This window comes from Panulirus ornatus, chromosome 52 (genome assembly GCF_036320965.1).
Source record: "Panulirus ornatus isolate Po-2019 chromosome 52, ASM3632096v1, whole genome shotgun sequence".
Lineage (NCBI taxonomy): Eukaryota > Metazoa > Arthropoda > Malacostraca > Decapoda > Palinuridae > Panulirus > Panulirus ornatus.
In genome coordinates, this window is record NC_092275.1 from 17,982,534 (window position 1) to 18,008,598 (window position 26,065).

Sequence of the window (26,065 nt, forward strand, 5' to 3'; positions counted from 1 at the left end):
CCTTATCATTCTATCTCTCGTACCAAAATAGCTACAATCCCTCGTTTCTATTCTCTGTCAAGAAGCCTTTCCCTAGACGACACTGCTTTCCGTTTCTCGTGTCCTCGTCTGGTAGGTAAGGTGGTGGTGGCTGTCGGTTTCCAGACGTCTCACAGCTGACTGTCCCTTCCCATACCTCCTCCCGCTTCCCTCAAATGAACTCACTCCCTCAGCCACCTCTCAAATGTTCCATCCCGTCTCCCTTTCTCCCTTTGCTATTGCCCCTTCCTTGTATTCCCTTGCATTCCCTTTCCCTTGTATCCTCCGTCCTTCACAACAACTCCCACATTACATCAAGCCCCACCTAGTCAACAGGCACCATCCATCTTTCCCCTTCCTATAAACCATCTTCTTGTCCCTTCCCGTTAACTGGCTCCCTCCATCTCTCCTCCCTCCCTCCCTCTCTTCCCTCCAACTAGCTCCTTCCATCTTGCCCTTCTTTGGCCCTGCTCCTCTCTCTCGCCAGCCCTTCAATATGAAGGTGTCAACGCCTGGCAGGAGACTAACACTGTGTAATTGAACGATGGTATCAGAAACAGGTGGCGGGACTGCCGGAATTTTTACCTGTGCCTTCACAGCTGGCGGCGCAGACGGGAGGGGGGAAGGGGGGGGTGTGGATGACAGCAGTGACGGTGCTGACGGCAGTGACCGGGCTGGTAGCAGTGACAGGGATAAGGGACAATACCAGACACAAAGGTTGCAGTGTGCACTGTAAGTGATAAGGGGAAGTGACGATGCTGATTGCAGTGAAAGGTGAAGACAGTGCCTGAGCTCACTGCAGTGAGAGGTGAAGACAGTGCCTGAGCTCAGTGCAGCGAGAGGTCTAACGGCAGTGAGAAGGTTCACAGGAATTTTGAGAAAGTGAGGACAGTGCCTGAGCTCACTGCAGTGAGAGATGAGGACAGTGCCTGAGCTCACTGCAGTGAGAGATGAGGACAGTGCCTGAGCTCACTGCAGTGAGAGGTGAAGAAAGTGCCTGAGCTCACTGCAGAGAGGTCTGACGGCAGTGAGAAGGCTCACAGGCATTTTGAAAAGGTGAGGACAGTGCTTAAGTCCAGAGCAGTGAGAATAATGCTGATAGCATTCACCCTACTTATGATGATCATTGGTCTCAGAGCAGTGAAATAAGAGACGAAAACTTTTAGTAAAAAAAAAAAGGAGAAACGTTGACCAGCAACTACAGAACTGTCGATAAGGCTGACGAGTTAAGATAAGGCTGACGAGTTAAGATAAGGCTGACGAGTTAAGATAAGGCTGTGAGTTAATATAAGGCTGATGAGATAAGGCTAACGAGTTAAGATAAGGCTGACGAGTTAATATAAGGCTGATGAGATAAGGCTGACGAGTTAAGATAAGGCTGACGAGTTAAGATAAGGCTGACGAGTTAAGATAAGGCTGACGAGTTAAGATAAGGCTGATGAGTTAAGATAAGGCTGACGAGTTAAGATAAGGCTGACGACGATAACAATACGATCAACAGCACTCTTAAGCCCGACAAGCAGTAACACAGCTGACGGCCAATGGGAAGAGTTGGTTCACATTGTTCGATGGCATTAATCAAGATGACATAAAATGGCAGAGGCGCCAGGCAACGTTACTGGTCTTATAGGCCAAGAGTGTTTGAGGTTTGAAGCGCGCGTTTTCCGTAACCACTTTACGCTTCAGCCATATAGATCTACGGTCGTCAAGTACCTATAAACAGTGGGATTATCGACCTTAATAGCGAGGAGGTCAAGCTTACCATACCACTGACTTCCGTCGTGATGACCCTCAGCCAAATGAATGTTCCCATCGCAAAATGTTTTCCAGGAAAAGAAAACGGAAAGTTCATGGACTACGGTGATGTGAAATGTTTACGAAGTTGCTACGAAACAGCAGATGAAACTTCGTAGTCTTTGGCGTTGTACGTAGCTCGCTGAGTTGATTCTGTTTCAAAAAAAAAAATAGTTTCACACATACTGACATACTGTGGGTAGGTGGCATTCCAGAAATAATATTTCCAAGCATTTAAAGCAATAAGTTACCCCCCTTCATTTACTGAACTCAGAATGGAGTACAGCTTAGTAGGCCTTGGAAATGATGATATCATCTCTAATGTTGCTTAAGGAACACCTCCCACTTCGATGTCTCGGAACCTCTCGAGTGTCTCAAGGAATAACTCAAACACCTAAAGGAGTTCAGAGGCTAAACGTAGCGACAAGAAACAACACCCTAAGACAGTCGAAGAAGCAGAGTCGTAGTCCCTCACAACACGCCGTTTTCCCTGGGTAATCACCGCCCTAGGGAAACTTAAAGCAGACTTACCAGAACCACTCAAGCGCATTTCCTAGCCTAAGGAGCTCCCTTCATGAATATTAGAATAGCACCATTACCGAGAAGAGATGATGTACTACCGCTAAACTCTCTGACGCTTTGCTGCCGACCGCGTTCCCTTGGGGCTTCTACGACCTTCTGCGAGGCTTCCATCCTGTCTCTAAGACTTCCACCTGTCTCCAAGACTTCCACCTGTCTCCAAGTCTTCCACCCGTCTCCAAGTCTTCCGCCCATCTCCAAGTCTTCCACCTGTCTCCAAGTCTTCCGTCCATCTCCAAGTCTTCCGCCCATCTCCAAGTCTTCCACCTGTCTCCAAGTCTTCCGTCCAAGTCTTCCACCCGTCTCCAAGTCTTCCACCCGTCTTCAAGTCTACAACCTACAGCCTACAAGTCTTCCATCCATTCCTAAGCCTCCATCCATCTCCAAGCCTCTTCACCCGTCTCCAAGCCTCCCACCCATCTCCAAGCTTCCACCCTATCTCCAAGCCTCCATCCCATCTCCAAGCTTCCACCCTATCTCCAAGCCTCCATCCCATCTCCAAGCCTCCACCCCATCTCCAAGCCTCTCCACCTATCCTCATGCCTCCATCCATCCCCAAGCCTTCCATCCTTTACTCCTCCACCCTATCCCCTCGCCTCGCTCTCACCTTATACCTCCACCTACAACCATTACCTCAATTCGTTTACATGATTCCACCCATTCCCTCACCCTCGTCCTATTCCTAAGACTCCATCTATCCTCAGTAATCCACTCATCATCTCGTCCTCCAGCCGTCCCCACTCCACTTTCCGTTCCGGTCCCTTCCCTCCATTTGATTCCTGTTAGACATTCCCCAAGCCACCACTGAGCTGCACCCGGCATTTGGGCTTTCGCCTCACGCATTCTCAAGAACTCGTCTCCACTCTTGCCATTCCTCCCACCCTCCCTAAACCAGTCCTCGCTTCCTTTCGTCTATATATCACTCTCTGTCTCACCTCCTCACTCACATTTGACCCCCCCTTTTTTTTTCCTGTCATTTTTTTCCAATCTTTTTTTTCCTTTCGTCACACAAAGACTACATGGAGACCTCTTCATTTACCCTTTCTCATGTCTCCTCAATCTCTCTCTCTCTCTCTCTCTCTCTCTCTCTCTCTCTCTCTCTCTCTCTCTCTCTCTCTCTCTCTCTTTCTCTCTCTCTCTCACTTTCTCTCTCTCTCTCTCTCTCTCTCTCTCTCTCTCTCTCTCTCCACTATGAGAAGGCTGCCGGTAGGGCGCAAGGGACTGAGCTCTTCCAATTTCTGTATATCAGTCATAAAACACAGGATCCAATTTCATATTTCTTTAGCGGAGAGTCCAATCTTCGCCTGACTGGCCAGGGCCTTTTTCGCAACCTTTAATTCAAGTACACAGCGTCCTCAGCGCGCGCGCGCGTGTCTGTGTGGGTGTGTGTGGGTGGGTGGGTGTGCCATAGCGCTGAGGTTGACGTGGGGATGTGGTGGGTGGCAGTGGCGGTGGCGATGGGTCCAGATGCGTGATGAGGGTGTGTATACGTCTCTGGTGGTGATGGTGGTGAGTAGTGGTCTATAAATTCGCTGAGGTTAGACCTGAGATGGCGACTGTGAGAACAGGTTTGTAGTACGGGTGAACACTTTGTTTACCCTGGATGTGGGTGATGATCGATGGTAATCGTAAGTGTAGTTTATTTGGTGATGAGTGTAGGTCTTTGGTGAGTGTCGCTTTGCTGTTGATAAGTGTAGCTCTGCTGTGTTTATGAGTGTAGCTTTGCTGTGCTGGTGAGTGCAATTCTGCTGTGTTTATGAGTGTAGCTTTGCTGTGCCGGTGAGTGTAGTTCTGCTGTGTTGTTGAGTGTAACTTTGCTATGCTGTTAAGTGTATCTCTGATATGTTGGTGAGCGTAAGTCTATTGTTTTGGTGGCGTATGTCTAAAATACAGTTAGTGCGCATCTCTAGTGGAGGAGATGGTTAGCGTATGGCAATACGTATGGTAAGGGGCACACTCTTACAACGCACGGGTCATGAGCCTACACATATGTCCGTCATACATGCAACGATGAAGCTGTGGTCCAGGAAAACCACAGATCACTTTTGCCAATACGAAACACACTTGACACTGATTAAGGCCGCAGGGCTGGTCGATCAATGGGTACCTGGCTTATAGTATAGTGCGTGTGTGTGTGTGTGTGTGTGTGTGTGTGTGTGTGTGTGTGTGTGTGTGTGTAGAAATACGAGCAAAGACATTCTACATTTAAGTAGAGGTCAAAACCGGGGCAACATGAGTGTAAAACTCTCTCCCAGTAACACATAAATAGCAATTACAAACCGTAATTACATGGTAATGGTTTAGAGACGAGGCAGCACGAGTGTAAAAACCCTCTTCCCGTAACACACAAATAGTAAACATAAATGATAATCACATGTGTAAATAAACAAGGGTGAGAGACGGGGCAACACAAGGTTAAACCCCGCACCCCGTAAGATACAAATAATAATCCTGAATAATAATCATTTGATACGTATTCATGTTTGAGAGACGGGGCAAAACGAGTGTAGAATTCTCTCCCCGTAACACACAAATATCAAATCACAGACATGAATCACACACACACACACACACACACACACACACACACACACACACACACACACACACACACACACCATCTTCAGAGACCTGTGGGGTGTTCTGGGCTGTGAGTTATTACGTGTTTTATGCACACATTCGCTTGACTTTTTCCACGAGCTTACAAAAGCTCTTTGCATCTGCTAGTGTTGTCATATAGGCTTGCAACACGAGGACTTATGGCGTAATAGAGACACTTATACAAGTCCCTTGGTGCAACTACGTTCCTAAAGACAGAGGGAGGAAAAGAGTTATAGTGGCCGACCGACAGAAAAAACTGTATTAAGATTCTAATCGCATGTGCCTTGGTCACGAACAGCCACGAAAATTCAAGTGTTTTGGAACATTGCTTTATCGGTGGAACTTCGAGGGAAAGACGCATGCAAGGTTCAAGTTGTCGGGGCCTAGCTCCACATATTCTGTAACTAAGACGACTTCACGATGTTGCTCATTTATCAAAATTCATTTCATTTTACATGAGGAGTGATAGTTGCATCCCCCGTGGAGCATCAAGGATGAATATTTGGGTATGGGATTTGTGCATGATATCATATTTGATCCTCAAGCACGCACCTTGTCCATTTGAGAAACCACATCACACTTTGTACTGATGCATGGAACACAGTTCATAGCTGGATGACATTTGTCTTGAAACACCTGTATCATGAGGGTAAGTGTTGCACATGAGTGCAACACCTTTAAGCAAATGAAAGAGGCATGGGACACATTTTTTTTTTTACTATGATAGCAGTATGATGAAAAGATCATATACGTTCCTACGACGTCGTTGGGGTGTGTGTGTGTGTGTGTGTGTACTGGTGATGAAAGAGAACCATTCATCTCACATCCTAAGCAACGTCTCTCTCTCTCTCTCTCTCTCTCTCTCTCTCCCTCTCTCTCTCTCTCTCTCTCTCTCTCTCTCTCTCAAGGGAGATTTAAACTAATAGTCTCGGGGATTTCGTCTGTCACTGCGTCGAGTGGCACTTTAAAGTCCTCCGCTTCAACAGCCAGCGCGGAGACTGGCGGAAGAAGCGACTACTATAGGTGATTGCGGACGGAATAATTAGCATGAATGACTAAGACAGTCCGGGAATGAGAGAATGAGTTGACCACAGTAAAAGCAGGAGCAGAGACGGTAATCCTCAATAGGATTAAGTGTAGCAGTGACACAAGTAAAGACAGCGGTACCTTCGGCAGAAGGAACGACAATGAGGGCATCAGTAGCTGGATGTGGACATGTCAGCAGGAGGGCATCAGTAATCCTAACATTGACAGCAACAATCGCTGGTACGACCCCAAAAACTCCCACACTCTCAACACACACGCGGGGAACTTTCGTGGCTGATAGTTCACAAGGGAGTGAATTGGAGTTCGCGAGAAGTTTGTCGGGTGCTACAATATTCATCAATAAGGGTACGACTGCCTATGTTGGCTTTTCTGAATGACTATTTTCCAGGGCCTTGGTTCTCGCCGAGGTGAAGCGATGTGAGGATGTGTGTGTGTGTGTGTGTGTGTGTGTGTGTGTGTGTGTGTGTCTGTGTGTGTGTGTGTGTGTGTGTGTGTTGAAGGATGTCAGTAGCTGGAGAAAAAAGATAGTGAGGGTAGCGGGAAGAGGCAGAGTAAAGAGGGTGAAGTGTTGTGGATTTGACTGCTCCAGCAGTCGACACCTTCCCAGGTGATGGCGTCAGTGAAGGTGTTATGAGCCTCATCTTGTAACGGCAATACGACAGGTGGTAGACTCAGCAATTGGCGATCCTCCGGCAAGTGCTATATACAAATACACACTCTCTCTCTCTCTCTCTCTCTCTCTCTCTCTCTCTCTCTCTCTCTCTCTCTCTCTCTCTCTCTCTCTCATGTGTACACAGACAGACACACACCGTCTCTCTCTCTTTCTCTCTCTTTTGTTCTCTTTTCATAGTAAATCCGAAAAGAGCGTCATTGCCTTAACTTCATAATACTATCGAATCTGTTTGACAATTCACCTGTTGTGGTTTCTCCTCTGCAGTATGTTTAGCTAGAAAATGGGAGACAGAGTGTCTACGCCCTCTTTCCTCTTTTCTTAGGTCAGCCAAGTGTCTGTCACTTGCCATCAAAACAAGGATAACCATGGCAGCGGTAGTGATCAAGCAACAGCGCCAGATGGCCTAGGTTCCTCATTGTGTTTCAGTCACCCACGGTGTCTCCCGAGGCTACAGGGGAATCTAGATCAAACGCTGGACGTGTGTTACCCCTGACGCAGCGGGATCAGGGATATTACCTCCTTCAGTGGTTCAGTCGCTTCCCCGGGTTCCTTTGGGGTAATGACAGGTCGTGTGGGCGGGTGCGATGCTACAAGGTAAGGGAGAGTGGGATTGCTTTCGTGTCTTGCATCTGCGATACCAAAGGTCACACGAACGCTCAAGGTATAATTATTATCCACAGTCGACTCATGGCTTTCGCTGAAAATCCAGTTTGTGTTAATGATCATAGGAATCCACATAGACAATTTCCACTCACATTATTATTATCATCATTATTATAATTATTATCATTAGTAGTATTATTGTTATTATCATTATCAGTACGTTCTCCGTGGTGTACCGTGTAGCGTTGCTGACCATGACGCATTCGCAGGCTACCGAGGCTCGAACGCATTGGTTTGAACCCTGGTTGGAGCAATCGGTCCAAAGTCAACCCAGGTTGTTCATCCACCCCTATGGATTTAGTCGTTAAAGATGTATACCTGACTGAGGATTGGATATACATATATATATGTATAACGTTTCCCCGTGTGAGAAATGGGTTCGCGGTTCCAGTAACAGCAGTTCCAGCGGAGACCATGAAAACTGAATTTAAGACTTCCTCTACTGTAGGTCGGCCAGATATCGAGAGCTTCCAGTACAGCAGAAACACAGACTGGGTACACTGAATTTACTGCAGTGGCGGTCCAACAATGTTCATTACAATTGGTCACTGGGTACGCGGAATTACACTCTGCAGTGGTGGCCTAATTTGTTCATCAGAATTGTTTAGGTTTAGATATCTTTTTCAGATTACTTTTTTTTACTGGCACTTGAGTTGGAATCTTAGGAAACAAGTGGAATTCTCATAGGTCTTTTGCCTTCGAGATTGATAACCTATTTACGCGTATTGCTTATCTGTAGATGTGAGCGCCCGTCTCCTTACTCTTCAACATCACTAGCAATACGTATCATTCTGACTACATAGGACCCAGTTACTGCAATATCCTATGATAGGGAATACAATGATCTATATACGTAAAAGGATTAGTTACTTATACAAAACATGAGGATTCTTATCTATGATCATGGTAATACATTCGTAAGTAAGTTGTACAGTTTAACACTACTTCCGCGACGCATTACAAGATCAGAAAACTGACCATCATGGACTAAGGCAGGTGCCAGGCATAGAGACACTTGAGGAATCCACCAAAAAACATGGACTACCTTGAGACGACCACGGTCTAGCTGTGGCGTTGCTAGGGCACTGCAATCCTCTCCCTCAACCCTGCCAGGCTGGCGTCTCCCTCGTGGAAGACTGGAACAAGATAATACGAAGGATTTCCTTTGTCGATGGGTTGAGTGACTACTCCGAGAACCTTCTCCGCCAGCAGATAAGACGAAGGGAAGGTGGTATAGAGGGAGATTGTAAGGGTGATTGTGTCTGTCAGCATAAGGGACTGTCTAAAAGTGTAGATGTGAGAATCGTAGTTGGAAGGATTTAAGGAGAAGTTGTGTCTGACTGGATGTAAGAAGCATCAGCCAGAATGGCTTTCGGAACATCAGTAAGATCGCAGGAGTATCAGTAAAGGATTAGGTTGTGTTACTTATAAAGTAGCGTTAACTAGACTTTCCCCGGGGAAGTGTGTGTATATCCTACCCTCACGTTTTTTCATTGTCCAAAAGAAGGAACAGATACGGGGTGCCAGGTGAAGATATTCCCTCTAAGGCTCAGTCCTCTGTTCATAATGCTACCTCGCTAACGCGGGAAATGGCGAATATGTATGTCTGTGTGTGTGTATATATATACATATACGTTGAGATGTATAGGTATGTATATTTGCGTGTGTGGACGTGGATGTATATACATGTGTATGAGGGTGGGTTGGGTCATTCTTTCGTCTGTTTCCTTGCGCTACCTCTCTAACGCGGGAGACAGCGACAAAGCAAATAAATAAATATATATATATATATATATATATATATATATATATATATATATATATATATATATATATATATATATATATATCATGATGATAAAAACCTGCATAAAATGAATTTGCCTGGACATTTTCTCGGCTAGATTAAGCCCAGGCTTTTGTGATGAATGTTACGAGATTTCCGTGAAGTCATCTTTTTCCAGGGGATCAACTTTTACCAACTCAGCTTTTCCGAGTGTCAAGTTTTCTGTGGGGCTTAACCTTAGTTGTCCCGGGGTCAAGCTCTCCATGTGATGACCTTCACCCCGAGGGGTGGGTGGCGGGGCGAAGTTCTTCTTTTTCCCTTTTTTTTTTTTTTCGCAGAGTTACCTTGTCCAGGTTAGGTTAGCCTTCCTGGGATTCAACCTTTCCATGAGGTCAGTCGTCTTTTCCAGGCGTGAACGTTTCCAGGGAGCGCCCGCGCCCCCGCGCTTTTCCATGGAGTTAACTTAACTTTTCATAGGGTCAATCTTTTCTGAGTGGTTTCAACCCCCTCCTCTCCTCCTCCCCACTTTTTTTTTTTAACCAGAATTCCCCTCTGACCCGAGTCAAAATGTCAAATAGGTTTTTTTCTTCCTAAAAAGAAAAATTGGCAGCAACAACAGTGTTAGTTCCAAAACTCTTGAACCTTGAAGACACTCGTTGGAAAATTCATCTAAAAGTTTCGCGAGCAAGTGATTTGCCAGTCGTAAAAAAAACGTATCTCCCTGAAAACTACATTATAATCATCGGTAGAAATCCGATGATAGTGAAATTTTTCCCTCCGTCTTGTGTTTCTTGTAGCTTGAGCTCCCTCGCCCGTGCAACAACCGCTCCGTTGACGTAACCTGAGCGACCTCGCCCGTGCAACACCCGCTCCGTTGACGTAGCCTGAGTTCGCTCGCCCGTGCAACACCCACTCCCTTGACGTAGCCTGAGCGAGGTCGCCCATGCAACACCCGCTCCCTTGACGGGAGAAGGGAGGAGGAGGTGGTGGAGGAGGAGGAGGAGGAGGAGGAGGAGGAGGAGGAGGAGGAGGAGGGAAAGTGCCACTTAGGCATTCTCACGATGGCAATCACTGCGTGGTAACAAGGCTTAAACCCCCTCACCTTTTCATGCAGCTTGAAAAGTCAAGCTGGTGGCTTACTACCCTCACCAACACGCTGGGGTTGTTGCCGAAAGGCCTGAAACCTCAGGAACTTCCAATTTATGCCTAAGAGATGGCGCCCCAATTGGGAAAAAATAATAATAAACCATTTACTGATCACCCAGGCCCGTCCTTGTAGCGAACAGGCGCTGTGACGGAGCTGTGACCACATCTGCAATACCCGTTCGCTCATGCAGTTTGGACGAAGGTCTGTAAAGCCGCTTAGCCGCTGACTGTACCGCTAATCTGCTTAGATTGAAGGACAAAGGCTGGGAGAACCTCACTATGACTAACACGGTGGATACTTAGAGGAGAGTTACGTGGCTCCGACGCTCCAGGAGGAGGGAAGTCTGGGAGTCATGGTTAGAAAGTCGGTCAATGATAGTCCTGTGGAGGGAGAAGGAGAGAGAGAGAGAGAGAGAGAGAGAGAGAGAGAGAGAGAGAGAGAGAGAGAGAGAGAGAGAGAGAGAGAGAGAGAGAGAGAGAGAGTGTGTGTGTGTGTGTGTGTGTGTGTACACTCGAGGAGAGTACGAGTCGTTCCTTCAAACACGTTTCTTTTCTCGAGATGCTGGAGATGTATTTCCAGACTTTTCCATTTCCTGAGATTTCTGGAGATTATATTCCTGTCCTTAGGTGTTCCTGGGATGGCTTGGGCAGAGGTTTTCTCTTGAAGTCGTCTTAACGTTTCGCTCTCTTAACCGTGAGAACATCCGAGCAAGGCATCTTGATGAAGTCTGCGGATAAAAGGCAGAGAGAGCTTTCCTCTTTTTTTTTCTCTCTCTCTTCATTCCTATCAAGTCTTAACTCGTGTAAGAGCAGGTCCTCGAGGTAAGGGATAATCAGTGATGTTGCGCAGGGGGAAACCAGTCCTCTCTTCTGGCTGGCTCTAGGTAAGAACATTCCCTCTTGAGTTGTTACCTTCTTAACTCCCGAAGTAGTGCAGTTTCTTCGTAATATACTTGCACTTTGTTAACTAACGTAAACGCTGAACTCAAAATCTAATTTTCCTATAATCTTATACCATCAATCGTGTCTAAAAAGAATGGAAAAATGATTGAATTTTCATCTTACATGGTTTAGTGATAATTCATTTACTCTTTATACTTTATTAGCATGGTTCTGAAAGCCTGTGTGTATGTTTAGCTCTTAAGGGAGGCTGGCTCACTGACATTATGGAGTGAGAGTGATGATAACCCAGGGAGGTCAGTGGGGAGAAGTACTCCCTTGCAAAACATTTTCAGAATAGACTCGAAATAGTTAATTGGTCCCCATGTTTTTGCAATGTCGCGGAACAAATACGTAACCCCGTACAACTTTTATTGGCTCTGCGAATAATATTTTCTCTTCTCCCTCCATGAAATGGATCATAGGATTATCACAGACTGAAAAACTTTTAAATCTAATGAATGTAAACAATCACGTCTTCTTATCTCTGATGAATGTAAACAATCACGTCTTCTTCTTATCTCTGATGAATGTAAACAATCACGTCTTCTTATCTCTGATGAATGTAAACAATCACGTCTTCTTCTTATCTCTGATGAATGTAAACAATCACGTCTTCTTCTTATCTCTGATGAATGTAAACAATCACGTCTTCTTCTTATCTCTGATGAATGTAAACAATCACGTCTTCTTCTTATCTCTGATGAATGTAAACAATCACGTCTTCTTCTTATCTCTGATGAATGTAAACAATCACGTCTTCTTCTTATCTCTGATGAATGTAAACAATCACGTCTTCTTCTTATCTCTGATGAATGTAAACAATCACGTCTTCTTATCTTTAGATGTATTCTTATGTATTCTTCCAATGTTCGTGTTATCTTTATACAACTCCAAGAACCTCTTATCCATGGGATCCTTCAGCTGTAAGACGGCGTTACCGTCAGTAGCAGGGAAAGGAGGCGCTCCTTTAAGTTGAAAAGTTCATCGACGAGATTGTACTCCAGTGATACGACCTGGCCAATGGTGTATTCACGAGGAGGCGGGGTCCGGTAACACCTTGAAAGTTCGTATAGTAATGCACACGAGGTCTCACGCTAAGATTGGGGGAGCACATATGCATCACGTAAATAGCAACGCAAAAGAGAATATACGCGTTTATGAGGAGGTTAACTGTTCTTCCAATATGTAAAATCTAACCTAAAAGCTGAAAAAAGAAACTTCTGTTCAAAAATCCGTATCGAAAATTTAACATGCTATAACAATTCCCTGTGTCTTCAAATGTGCGTAGAAATACACTCCGGTAACCCACTTAGAACAAAACATGTACTGAGAGAGATTCATTATCTCGATAAACTTTTTCTTTTAAAAGATGAAAGAAAGAAAGAAAAAAGCATCATCTTGTAACACCAAAGTGGTTGAATGACCTTATAACGCTGACTTTATTCCTTAAGCCAATTAGTATCATTAAACAAAGACAAGCTTTGGCGAAGAGGGATATGGTGTTCGTGTTCTTGAGATCAAACTTTTCAGAATGTGTAGAACGGGTGTCGTGGTGAGTTGATGTCATATATAGATAGATAGATAGATAGATAGATAGACAGATATTCTTGTTTCCTAACTCACTAAAGAAGTGCATTAATGAAACCAAAAATCAAAAACACACACAGGTGCGCCCCGAAAATTCTCGTTTTAATTCTGTTATGACGATAAAACCTGGGGGGGTAAAAAAGCTGAATGAACACAAGAGTCCCGGCTGGCACAATAAAGTTTCAGTTTGAACCAGTTACGGAGTCGTGTATCACAAGGTCTCTTGACACCGGGCGTGTTGCAACTGGCGGTAGCAGATAGCAATAACTCGCACTGTAGTCCAATTGGGTTTCGACTAACCATTGTCACTCTTTCCACAGACTCAATCTTCTCCATATTGTAGTGGGAACTGGTGGCCCTCTTTCCTCTTGGCCAGTGCAGATATAGAGCAATATTTGTATGGCTTCTAGTCAAATTTGTACTTCACCTTCTAAAAACTTGTCTTGTTTGGTATATGGGATGATATGCACAGTCCTTCATCTTCCGTAGATATAAACTTTAATCCCTTTCAACCATTAGATTATTTTCCCCTCCCTTATTCGTAGCGTACAGGTGCAAATGGGATATGTTCCTCAAGGCCTTACCAATACATTAGGGTTTTAGGCAGCCTCTTTACCCATGAATAAAGACAACGACCGAGGATCATGTTAATGGAAGTAGGGGAAGGAGGGGAAGAGCATAGGCTTTACAACGAAGATTATTCAAACACCGTCACGCACCGGGACTCCTTGCGAGACCCTCCCATCTCCACATGCAACTGGTCGATAGCAAATGGCGAGAAGCATAGAAACACAAGTGATAGCATCAGTGTCTGTGTGTGTGTGTGTGTGTGTGTGTGTGTGTGTGTGTGTGTGTGTGTGTGTGTGTGTGTGAACTTTTCACTGGCGATCACATCCCCTCCTTCTCCTCCTTCGGCTGCAGATACATATTGGCAAGCGTTTTCGTGTGTCTGTCTGTCTCTTCTTTGCTGACAGGAGAAATCTCCTACGCATGTTTAATCATTATTTGATTAAAGCTTCGCGTTTCTCTCTTTCACATCATCTTTACTATCATTACAAACACATGCAATGATTTCGTCAGATAAACATACATGTAAATCATGACATTTCGTTCATTCAAGAAAAATATATAAAGAGAACGAAAAATGTATCATTTTCTTTTCCCAGAATATTAGCGATCATGGTAATGATCAGTACCATCCTAATTCTGGTCTTATGAAAACGAAAGAAAAAAAAAATAGAATGAGGCTGTAGACTGTCTACTTTCAAAGTCTGTTTAGATGGAAATATCATCTCCCTCGCTTCATGTCCGATGTTTTTGTTCCGTTATAGTTCAGAGAGACGGTTAAAGGAGAAGCACACAGTACGTAGGCTGTAGTGACAAGTAGAATATGTTCCCCAAAGTTACCCAGTACACAATGGAACATCTACACCTCTCGTACGATCATTTTCCTGTAGCTGACCATAGTTTCTAAAACCATTTACCCTCTGTGCCACCGAGGTCCCTTCACCAAGCCATCCATACTACGCGATTTCTCAATACTTCTTTCCCTCCTCAGATTTTGTAATGTTATCTGTGTGTCTCCTCTTTTGCAACGGCGTCTGATTTCAGCAATAGACTCTTGTCTCTTGTTTTTCATCTGTGTGAACAGGGCTTGACGCCGTAGCGCAATAGGATAAACCTTTCAGATCCAACCTGTGGTTTTTCTACCATCCTGATCCTCTCTCATGTAGATTACAGTAGCTTTCATTCAGTTCTTATTATCGCTTTACATGGAACTCAAGATTTTATCGTCTATGAATATTTCCTTATACTGCTGTCTCCTCTTCTCATCTCCATTTTACCCAGTACTGTTGATTTCCAATGAAGTATGAGTCTCTCTCTCTCTCTCTCTCTCTCTCTCTCTCTCTCTCTCTCTCTCTCTCTCTCTCTCTCCCACACACACACACACACACCTCCTCAATGTCCTTGTTAAACATGACAAATCATCCATTACTTTTTCATGTAATTTCACTCATGTCTCTCAAGGCGCATTCATTATAATTCCACTACGTTACGTCGCGTCAGCTACAATTTAGGGACACTATACGTCTGTGTATTACCCATCGCAGGGGCTCCTATGACCGGAGACTGGCAGCAGTGAGGGTAAGAGTCAATAAGCCTTATCAAGAACTTTCTTGTGAGTGATTAACTAGCTAACTGGCAACGGCAGGAGTGAAAGAGAGAGAGAGAAGAGGGAGGGAGGGAGAGCGTGTGTGTGTGTGTGTGTGTGTGTCCGACCCATCTCTTTGTGGAAAGTTTTAACGAGGCAACCTGGTGGTGAAGTCAAATATTGCATTATTTCGAATCTATCTATAAGATCGGGGGTAAAAAAAGTCTTCTAATTCTTCCGGTGAGCCTTGCTGCAGGAAAGCTTAGCATTACGGTAAGCTTTCTTGAAAGTATGATAGAAATAATACTAAAAGTTTGAGGATCATTATATACGCTATGGTCTTCTTCCCTGACTATATAAAACATTACAGCATTATCTTCCTATATGGCTGTTTTATAACTCCACTTTACCTTTCCTTATCGTCTTTGGTTAAAAGGGGCTTCGGTGGTAGTGGTGGTTGAGGGGGTGTGTGGGAGGTTACCGTGGACTATAGTAAGAGTAGATTTTGCCCCTCAAAAGCCTCATGGATAATTCGAAACCAATTATTTGCCAATTGTTACCCTTCGAATATTCATTGTCTATGATACTGATCAACACTTAATTGTAATAGTTCCTTGTAGTTTGTGCAATAAATGCGTTATATAAACCTGTTTACCATTAGACACGGGGAATCTATTCAAAAATTCTATTCTACGTACAACTTAACAAAATGGACATATGATGCTTCATTTTTCTGTTCATGTAGATGCAATGTATGTATCTCGTAAAAGCTGTGGCTCCAAATGATAAAACATGATTTTAGTCAGTCTATCAAAAACTTGAACCTCAAAAGCTCCCTTAGAGGTTTAAGTCTGGTTATTTAAGAAATCCTCCTCCACTTCAATCATCATTGAATTTCATAATTTGTATCGAAAAACCTTTCTTCCCCTGGACGCATTTGTTTCAAATTACACTCACAATACTACGGATGACATGGTCCATTCAGCAAGATAATTGGTAAATAATCGAGTTGAGCGACAAATCTGCATGAAACAGAGGTGAAAACAAAAGTAAATCAACGGAGAGATGGAGCCTGGTAAAACGAAAATGAGGAACGCTGAAAACAAGTATTAGTTGAGGAATATCTATATTGTTTCCTACCTACGCTTGCTTACCAACAGAGAGGGTGGGAAATGGGGGAAGGGTTTAAATCATCATCGCTAATCTAAAAGCACTAACATGCGGGTCAGGGCATTAAATCCCCTCTGGTAAACTGGAAACTCGCTTAATTTGCATACGTTTAACACTGGACCGGAACGGCGTCCTGAGCTGTTAATGCATGCATGTTCGGTACTCTGTTCATGGCTACGGTACATTAGATCACTCTCATCATCACTTATTTCCAGTTATTTCCGCATGATAGAATGTATATTAGAGACAGTCAGTATCTCAAACCCCACACACGTGTAGTTCAATGCAGATGAAGTGAATACACGTAGCTACGCGTCAAATATGTACCAGTACGAGCAGAAGAATTTTCTTTCGTGTTAAAGTTACAATCGCTAACGTGTTATGTGGGGGATACGGAATTATAACTTTGACAGGATTCTAAAAGTAGCGGAAGCGAGTTTTATGAAGCTATATAGTGGTGGATGAGACTCGTCAGCATCCTTCGATTTCAGGGCATTAATCAACTTTTTCGAACGTATTGGCATAAGCTTGAAAATACTCGAAGCTGGTGTTACCGGACGCAACTTGGGGTCCTATATTTCCCAGCTCCTGTGTGGAGAGCATCGTGGATGCTGGTGGAATCCCCTAAAAGGTTCCTAGGTTTGTATACTATTATTACTGCTACTCAGTGAATGAATGGTCAATGGATCTAACTTTTCATCTGTCTATTGAGATTGATACGTAAAGTCAGGTAAATAGATAACAAGACGTAAATAATTGGTGTTCGTATGTTCATAACCATCATTGCTTTCTTGATAATAAGAAAATACACATTTCATTACGATTGCAGTCTATTCTAACAGGTTTTCCTAAACCATTTTAAACAGAGAAGTGATTATACTATAAGCAATTCTTGACTGGGGAAAAAATAGGATTTGGATAAATCGCCAAAGATGACGGGAAACTTCTTTCATTTCAACGCCAATACTTTCTTGGGAAGTCTTTGACGTGGTTCACATCGAGGCAGATATTCGAAAAGAGAATATTCTTACGTATACTTTGAAAACATCTATCTATTTCAAGATCCAGACAACACCTGCTACAGGAGTTAGACATTACGCAGATATGTGGGGCAACGTGTCTCCATCACTCGCTCCGGGTAAACCCCCACAAGCAGAAGGGCTTCATAATGTCAGCATTGATAGATATCTTATCGAAGCGTCGAGGGAGCCGAAGCCGGGGGAGGCGCTGGCGGCGCTTCCCTCCCTCGACAATTCGTCCCTGGGTATAAAAATCATCCTCGTGTATTGTAGAGTTGGTGTCCTGACGTCAGCTTGCGTTAGAACACCCCTGCGGGGAGGCATGGAAGAGATAGTATATTGATCTGCCGCTCGCGCAGTTGCTTGGCTCAGCCGGCAGCTGGCGTTCGTGTCATCATCGGTGTCCGCGCCTTCCCTACCTCCTCCTCCTCCTCCTCCTCTTCACCATCCCCCACCCAACTTCAATTCACGCTTCCTCTACGCATGATCAGGTGCGTAAGCACGTACGATGGGAGGGGAAGCATAATCATCGAATACTACCGACGAAATACTTAAGGGAGCTGACGTATGTAATCTTATTGACGTAGACAGGAAAATTAACATTTTCTCAGGGAATTGTGATAAGATTTCATGATGGGTTAACTCAGCCAAATGGCTTATCATTAACAGCCATTATCATCCCAGTTGCAATCACATGACCGATCCCGATGACCCGTTAGCATACGAGGCAAACCATCCAACAGACGCACTGTTGTGGATATCTTATATACAGGTGAGAGAATTAATTAGCCACATGACGAATTAGGGTACCTGAGAATTACCCTCTAGTTAATAGATTACCCAGAAGGTCAAGTACTTCGGGGAAACCATAAATGATATCTTTTTTTATCTTCGGATAACAGTATTTATCAACCTGATATGGAAATCAGTCGGTATCATATTAGATTAGAATATGTCTTATTTATTTATTTCTTTAGTATATTTAATCGTCGTCTCCCGCGTTAGTGGGGTAGCGCAAGGAAACAGACGAAAGAAGGGCCTTCTATTATCACAATTGCCTGTTGCTGCTTTACATAACTAGGTAACTCGTTACTCCAACTGGTTCTTACTGAAGGCTTTGGAAAGTGGCAACTTCAAGTCAAGGAAATGTTTGACGAGAACCCAGCTGATGTAGGATGAAAAAAAAACCTCACAAGTTCTTGAGTTTACGATCAAAAAGACAACATTTGAAATGGATGAAACTGGAAGGAAACAGCTCCCACACGCCTGACGGCAAACAAAACCCCTATCATCTTTCGTAACCACCTCGATACTAGATCTACCTTTACTAGGAATAGATTTCCCACAAGATATCTCTCCTTATTCAATATAAAAAACCATTGATATGGAAGCCTGGCGTTCCATAGCGCTTTGGTATTCAATATAATTCCAATACTTTGATCAATACAGAGAGGTGGAAAAATTACTTAAAGCAAAACAGTCGTGTTGGCGGTAACTAACAGAGCTGTGTGTGAGGTTAGTTATTTTGGTACACTCCTCTCTCCTCCTCCACCTGCTCCTCCTCCTCGCATCTCTTGTTGCACAAAGCGCCAGATGGCTCGCGTTTAATTGCTTCCAATTGTCCCCATCCTTGCCCGTCTCCTGTATAATGTCAGTGTAGGCATAGGACCCGCTTGGTAATAGAACGGCAATAGAACGGTAATAGAACGGTAATAGAACGTCACAACCCATGGTCAGAATCTGGCCTCTCGTGACTGGTACAAAAACAACTGCAATACTGTCTGGGACGTTTTCTTTTCCTGTCGTGAAATCAAGGCATCTGAGATTCGCATGTGTGATGAAAATCTCTGAGGCTCTTTTTAACAGACGAGAGTTTGTAAGTGATATCTAAGGATGCGTCACTAGTGAACTGCGAAATACAGTTTTTTACGTATGACGTGGTTTGTAGTGTCTGTACGAACAGTGAAGCTGATTACTACTATAATACTCATGCAGTGTTTTTTTTTCACATATTTTATCATCACTGCCAGACAGATGTCCCAAAACTTTATGCACTTTTTATCGTCTCAATTATCTCTCAGAACTAATTTAAGATAGTTTTGTTGAACCCAAAGTTAATGAGGGGAGGCCATAATTTTATTTGTGACACTAGTCATGTCCAGCTTAGTTTAAGAAGCATCTAATTAACAATAGATTACTAGAGTTTTTTTCTTTTAATAATTCTCCTAATTATACTGGGATTACATGAAGGATATATCATGAGCATTAAAAGGAATGAAGTGAATTAGTATCATATGAATGTCCACTTTCAGGTTTTAGAAAGAGATTGAAAAGCATTCTCCAAAGGTGATCAAAGAATCCAAATACCTTGACACGAATCTCGTGTTTTTTTTTTAACTAAAAAAAAAATAAAAGACGAGTTTTACGTGGCAATAGTTCCTCGACGTGTTCCTTCTGCAACAGAGAGTCAAGAATGTGTTTCATTTCACACTTGCTGAATTCATCACGCTCAGAAACGTAAGACAGCAAGAGCAAGCCGGGAACAAACCAAATGATTTAACAAGAAGGAAAAAATGACTAGGAAAACTGGACAGAATGCGTGGTCACTGCTAAGTCAAAACATTGCCCAAGCCACAACCTCTCAAAAAAAAAAGAAAAAGAGACAAAAGAAAACCAAGAAAACTTAAAGTGATAGCAGTATTTCCAGCCAGTTTTTTTTTTTTAACATATTGCTAATGAAAACTGGAGTTTCAACTCCATGAAAAATATCATAATACCTTAAGAACTTCCGCGTGCAATGCTAGTTATGTCATCATTCACTGGAAGGATATAAATATATATATATATATATATATATATATATATATATATATATATATATATATATATATATATATATATATATATATATATAAAAAGTATATATATATATATATATATATATATATATATATATATATACTCTTTTTTTTTTTTTTTTTGCTTTGTCGCTGTCTCCCGCGTTTGCGAGGTAGCGCAAGGAAACAGACGAAAGAAATGGCCCAACCCACCCCCATACACATGCCTTGATTCAATCCACTGTCAGCACGTCAACCCCGGTATACCACATCGCTCCAATTCACTCTATTCTTTGCCCTCCTTTCACCCTCCTGCATGTTCAGGCCCCGATCACACAAAATCTTTTTCACTCCATCTTTCCACCTCCAATTTGGTCTCCCTCTTCTCCTCGTTCCCTCCACCTCCGACACATATATCCTCTTGGTCAATCTTTCCTCACTCATTCTCTCCATGTGACCAAACCATTTCAAAACACCCTCTTCTGCTCTCTCAACCACGCTCTTTTTATTTCCACACATCTCTCTTACCCTTACGTTACTTACTCGATCAAACCACCTCACACCACACATTGTCCTCAAACATCTCATTTCCAGCACATCCATCCTCCTGCGCACAACTCTATCCATAGTCCACGCCTCGCAACCATACAACATTGCTGGAACCACTATTCCTTCAAACATACCCATTTTTGCTTTCCGAGATAATGTTCTCGACTTCCACACATTCTTCAAGGCTCCCAGAATTTTCGCCCCCTCCCCCACCCTATGATCCACTTCCGCTTCCATGGTTCCATCCGCTGCCAGATCCACTCCCAGATATCTAAAACACTTCACTTCCTCCAGTTTTTCTCCATTCAAACTCACCTCCCAATTGAATTGACCCTAAACCCTACTGTACCTAATAACCTTGCTCTTATTCACATTTACTCTTAACTTTCTTCTTTCACACACTCTACCAAACTCAGTCACCAGCTTCTGCAGTTTCTCACATGAATCAGCCACCAGCGCTGTATCATCAGCGAACAACAACTGACTCACTTCCCAAGCTCTCTCATCCCCAACAGACTTCATACTTGCCCCTCCTTCCAAAACTCTTGCATTCACCTCCCTAACAACCCCATCCATAAACAAATTAAACAACCATGGAGACATCACACACCCCTGCCGCAAACCTACATTCACTGAGAACCAATCACTTTCCTCTCTTCCTACACGTACACATGCCTTACATCCTCGATAAAAACTTTTCACTGCTTCTAACAACTTGCCTCCCACACCATATATTCTTAATACCTTCCACAGAGCATCTCTATCAACTCTATCATATGCCTTCTCCAGATCCATAAATGCTACATACAAATCCATTTGCTTTTCTAAGTATTTCTCACATACATTCTTCAAAGCAAACACCTGATCCACACATCCTCTACCACTTCTGAAACCACACTGCTCTTCCCCAATCTGATGCTCTGTACATGCCTTCACCCTCTCAATCAATACCCTCCCATATAATTTGCCAGGAATACTCAACAAACTTATACCTCTGTAATTTGAGCACTCACTCTTATCCCCTTTGCCTTTGTACAATGGCACTATGCACGCATTCCGCCAATCCTCAGGCACCTCACCATGAGTCATACATACATTAAATAACCTTACCAACCAGTCAACAATACAGTCACCCCCTTTTTTAAGAAATTCCACTGCAATACCATCCAAACCTGCTGCCTTGCCGGCTTTCATCTTCCGCAAAGCTTTTACTACCTCTTCTCTGTTTACCAACTCATTTTCCCTAACCCTCGCACTTTGCACACCACCTCGACCAAAACACCCTATATCTGCCACTCTATCATCAAACACATTCAACAAACCTTCAAAATACTCACTCCATCTCCTTCTCACATCACCACTACTTGTTATCACCTCCCCATTTGCGCCCTTCAGTGAAGTTCCCATTTGCTCCCTTGTCTTACGCACTTTATTTACCTCCTTCCAGAACATATATATATATATATATATATATATATATATATATATATATATATATATATATATATATATATATATATATATATATATATACGCACACACACACACGTTTATCTCAATATGTTGTTTGTGCTTATTTCTTTTTTCTAAAGCCCTTATTTTCAAGCGAGTGTCAGTGGAAGCCTACATAACACGTCTCCACATTTATCGATGTTTCGCCCTACCAACGTGAGATCAACTTGAGCGATGAATCAGACTAGGATCTGCGTTGCCTATGTGTGGGGGGAAAAGACGTGTGGCTTCGAGAGCGTAAAAATAGCAACAGCTACGACGACCACCCGGAAAAGAACACGGCTAGATGGGTCTGAGGAGAATTCCTTCACCCCAAAGAAACCAGTTGAATTTCTGGTCTCTGATTTCGTTGTATGAGAGATGGCGTTGATTGAAGGTCACGTGTTGCGTATGAGAGGGTGGTGGCTTCTGTAAGATGAACACGCTCGGTATCTTTTACGTATCGAAGTATACTTGTTGATTGAGTCTACCATCTGCTGAGTCTACCATGTGTTAAGTCTACCCTCTGTTGAGTCTACCATTTGCTGAGTCTACCATCTGCTGAGTCAACCATCTGCTGACTCTACCATCTGCTGAATCTACCATCTGCTGAGTCTACTACCATCTGCTGAGTCTACCATCTGCTGAGTCCACCATCTGCTGAGTCCACCATCTGCTGAGTCTACCATCTGCTGAGTCTACCATCTGGTGAGTCCACCATCTGCTAAGTCTACCATCTGCTGAGTCTACCATCTGCTGAGTCTACCCTCTGCTATCATTTCAGGCTAAATCCTCGATGGTTTTCCGTAGGTAACTTAGGTACGTGGTGTTGGAGATGTCTGGTGATACATCCACAGAGGATGGTTGGAGCTGGGGGCCTCCGCCAAACATACCTCACGCTATTCAAGATCCTGGAGCGATTTTTCTTGGCAGGTGAGTTCATGAAGCAAGTGGCAGTTTTGGAGGGGGATTCTAGCTACAGGTGAGGTTGTTGACAATGGTCAAATTTCCTACCTGCAGGGTCTTATAGTAGAAAACGCCTTTGGGTTGATTGCTACGTTGTATGCATTTGTTGTGGCTGGAAATGATGGAACAGACCAAACACTTTCCTCTGTGTTGTAAACTGAGTCCATTTGGTTTTACAGTAGCTGTATCTTGTGAGGTTGTTTGTATTACAGGGCTTATCAATGCAGTCCAGGAAGAGATGGGTCTGCTCGTCTATTTCTGCGCAAGAGAAATTCATAGTTGATGAGGTCTCTTACAATCACTGGGTTGCGTCGTGGGATAAAGTCCCAGTTCGATGATGTCTTGGAAAAAAAGGTCTTCTTGTTGACACCACTCTTATGTCCCTGGGGTCATTTGCAGGCGACACTGAAGTATCGCCCGAGATCTCTCAATTCTTTTTCTTCTTCTTTGTAGACTGAAGTTGCATATATACATATTTTTATAAATATGTACATACATACACAGGTGTTTTAATGTATGGATGGGTGATAGTGAGGTGTCTAAAGACTAGTGAATAGCCAGTACTCACCAAATGCCATTGGATAAAGGCAAGGGACCAAAAAAAAATAAATGTTCAAGTCAGGAAGCTACACAAGTTTGTTGAATGAAAGTTATATGAGACACTGGCTTTTGAGAGGAGTGGCGACATACGACGAGTTAAAAGATGCCTAGGTCAGAAGTCGCCTTTGAAGACTTTGTGTGAGAAATGCTCAAGAGAAACAGAAAGATCTGTGTGTGGTGTTATGGATATGAAGAAAAAATGACACTTCCCTTGGATATCTCAGAAAACCTCCGGTATTTCCCAACCACATTTTCAAAAGGCAGGATTTCCCATGTCCTCCACGATTCTCAAAACATTTTTCCTCTTTTCTTATTTTCCCACTCATTAACCTCCTTCATATTTCAGCTCAAGCCCGGTCTCGATGTGGACTTTTGTCCTTGACTGAAGCCTTCAATCTATCATTTTTTTTTTCTTTATGTTAGCTTAGACGGCACGGGCAGCTGAGGCCCTGATCAAGGTCACCCCATTAACGCTATATATATATATATATATATATATATATATATATATATATATATATATATATATATATATATATATATATATATATCCTAGCCTGAGCCAGGTACCTATTTTATCGAGCTACCTTGAGGGGTGGACGAACAATTGGGGTTGACTGTGGACAGACTGCCTCAACCAGGCAAATTCCAGGATCAAAAGTTCTTTTTGATATGTGTGTGTGTGTGTGTGTGTGTGTGTGTGTCATATCTCACATTCTATATTACAAATCGAAAGCTGAATGGAAGTAAAACAACTCACGAATATCAAGCTCTATCAAGCAATCTTTTAAAAAAACACTGGTTTGTTGGGTTGAGGTTACGACGAATTGTGGCTGGCGAGGCACTGCATGTGCCAGAATGATACCGACTGGATGTGGGAGTAAGACTCAGCAGCAGCAGCCCCTTCTCCTCCTCACACCTGCATACAATGGTAGGAGCTGTAGAGATTAAAGGGGAATCGGAATGAACAAAGGGAAAGAGTGAGAGAATCTGGGAGTCAAGGAGCAATGGCATCATATCTAAACGTCAGCGAGAAATCTCGACCCCCCCGGAAACTAAGAGTTCGTTTACCGTAACTGTCCGCCTGGAACGACCCCTTCCTTTTATCCTCTGGCAGCAAATCAGCTGCCCAACGGCTAGATCAGCGCTACAGCGACACACGGAACTGATGACCCACCCCCTCGGTTTTCAGGGCCTCCGCTATCATTTCAAGCAGAGCCGTCATCTCCCCTCGTCTTCTACTGGTAGTCATAGCATCCTTGTGTGGGTGGGTGGTGGGTGTGGGAGGAGGATATTCTACGGCCAATTTCGGTCGAGCTGCTCCTCCCCTTGAACTTACGAGGCCAGACCCCCCCAGATCGGATTCCAGTAAGCCATTGGAACTGACTGCATGAATAACTCACGACTGTAACTCGAGCGTGGCTGCTCTCCACGTGTATTATCTGTGATTCTCCCTGACTCCAGTTGGGGAGGGGGGAATGTGGTCTTGAGTTCCTCCCGTGCGTCCGTCTCTCATGATCTCATGGGGGGGGAGTTCCCAGCAGAGAGAGAGAGAGAGAGAGAGAGAGAGAGAGAGAGAGAGAGAGAGAGAGAGAGAGAGAGAGAGAGAGTACTAGTCTCTTCTACACTATAGAGAATATGCCTCTCGGCATCACACACCCTACCACTACATATTCTCAGAGGAACGTACGTGTGTGTGTGTGTGTCTCTCTCTCTCTCTCAGCCACACTTACAGCGAAAGCTCTTGGCTTTCGACACTCCTAGCTCTACACTTCCTTGCACCACACGTTCCGAAATCATACCTTTCAGGATTATTACCTTCCAAAAAAGCGGAGCTTCTAGCGCCACATTTGACTTCACCACACCCCTCCAGTCCCACATCTACAAACCCGAATCACTCCCAGTAGAAATATCCAACATCACCTGACCTACCAATCCCACAGATCCCAGCACCACACTCCCACCACTGCACCTTTAACCACTACAACCCCCACTTAGCATTAAATCCTCCATCACCACAGCGCCACACACACACACACACACACACACACACACACACACACACACATGCCACACCACACCACTTAAAAAGAATAAAAAAGAAATCGCAGTTTCAGAACGTAAAGTCAAAAGCGCAACGTAGGTTGAGCTAACACAAGTGGAAGCAATATCTGAGGTAATCACAATACATGCGTTCATAAAGCAACATGGGATTTAATACAATATCATATGCAATACCCACACCCCTTTCTCCCTCTCCCGGCCCCCTTCCATGAGACGAGTATTTAAAATACCAGTGATAATTGCATGAAAATCAGTTTTTTTTGCCCCCCTTCCTCGTTTCAAATTCCATGACGTGTGCTAACTCATGATGAATTATATAGGCAAATGATGAATAATTCACTTCGGGTCAATAACATAAAAAGGTCAGGGTAGATTAGCAAG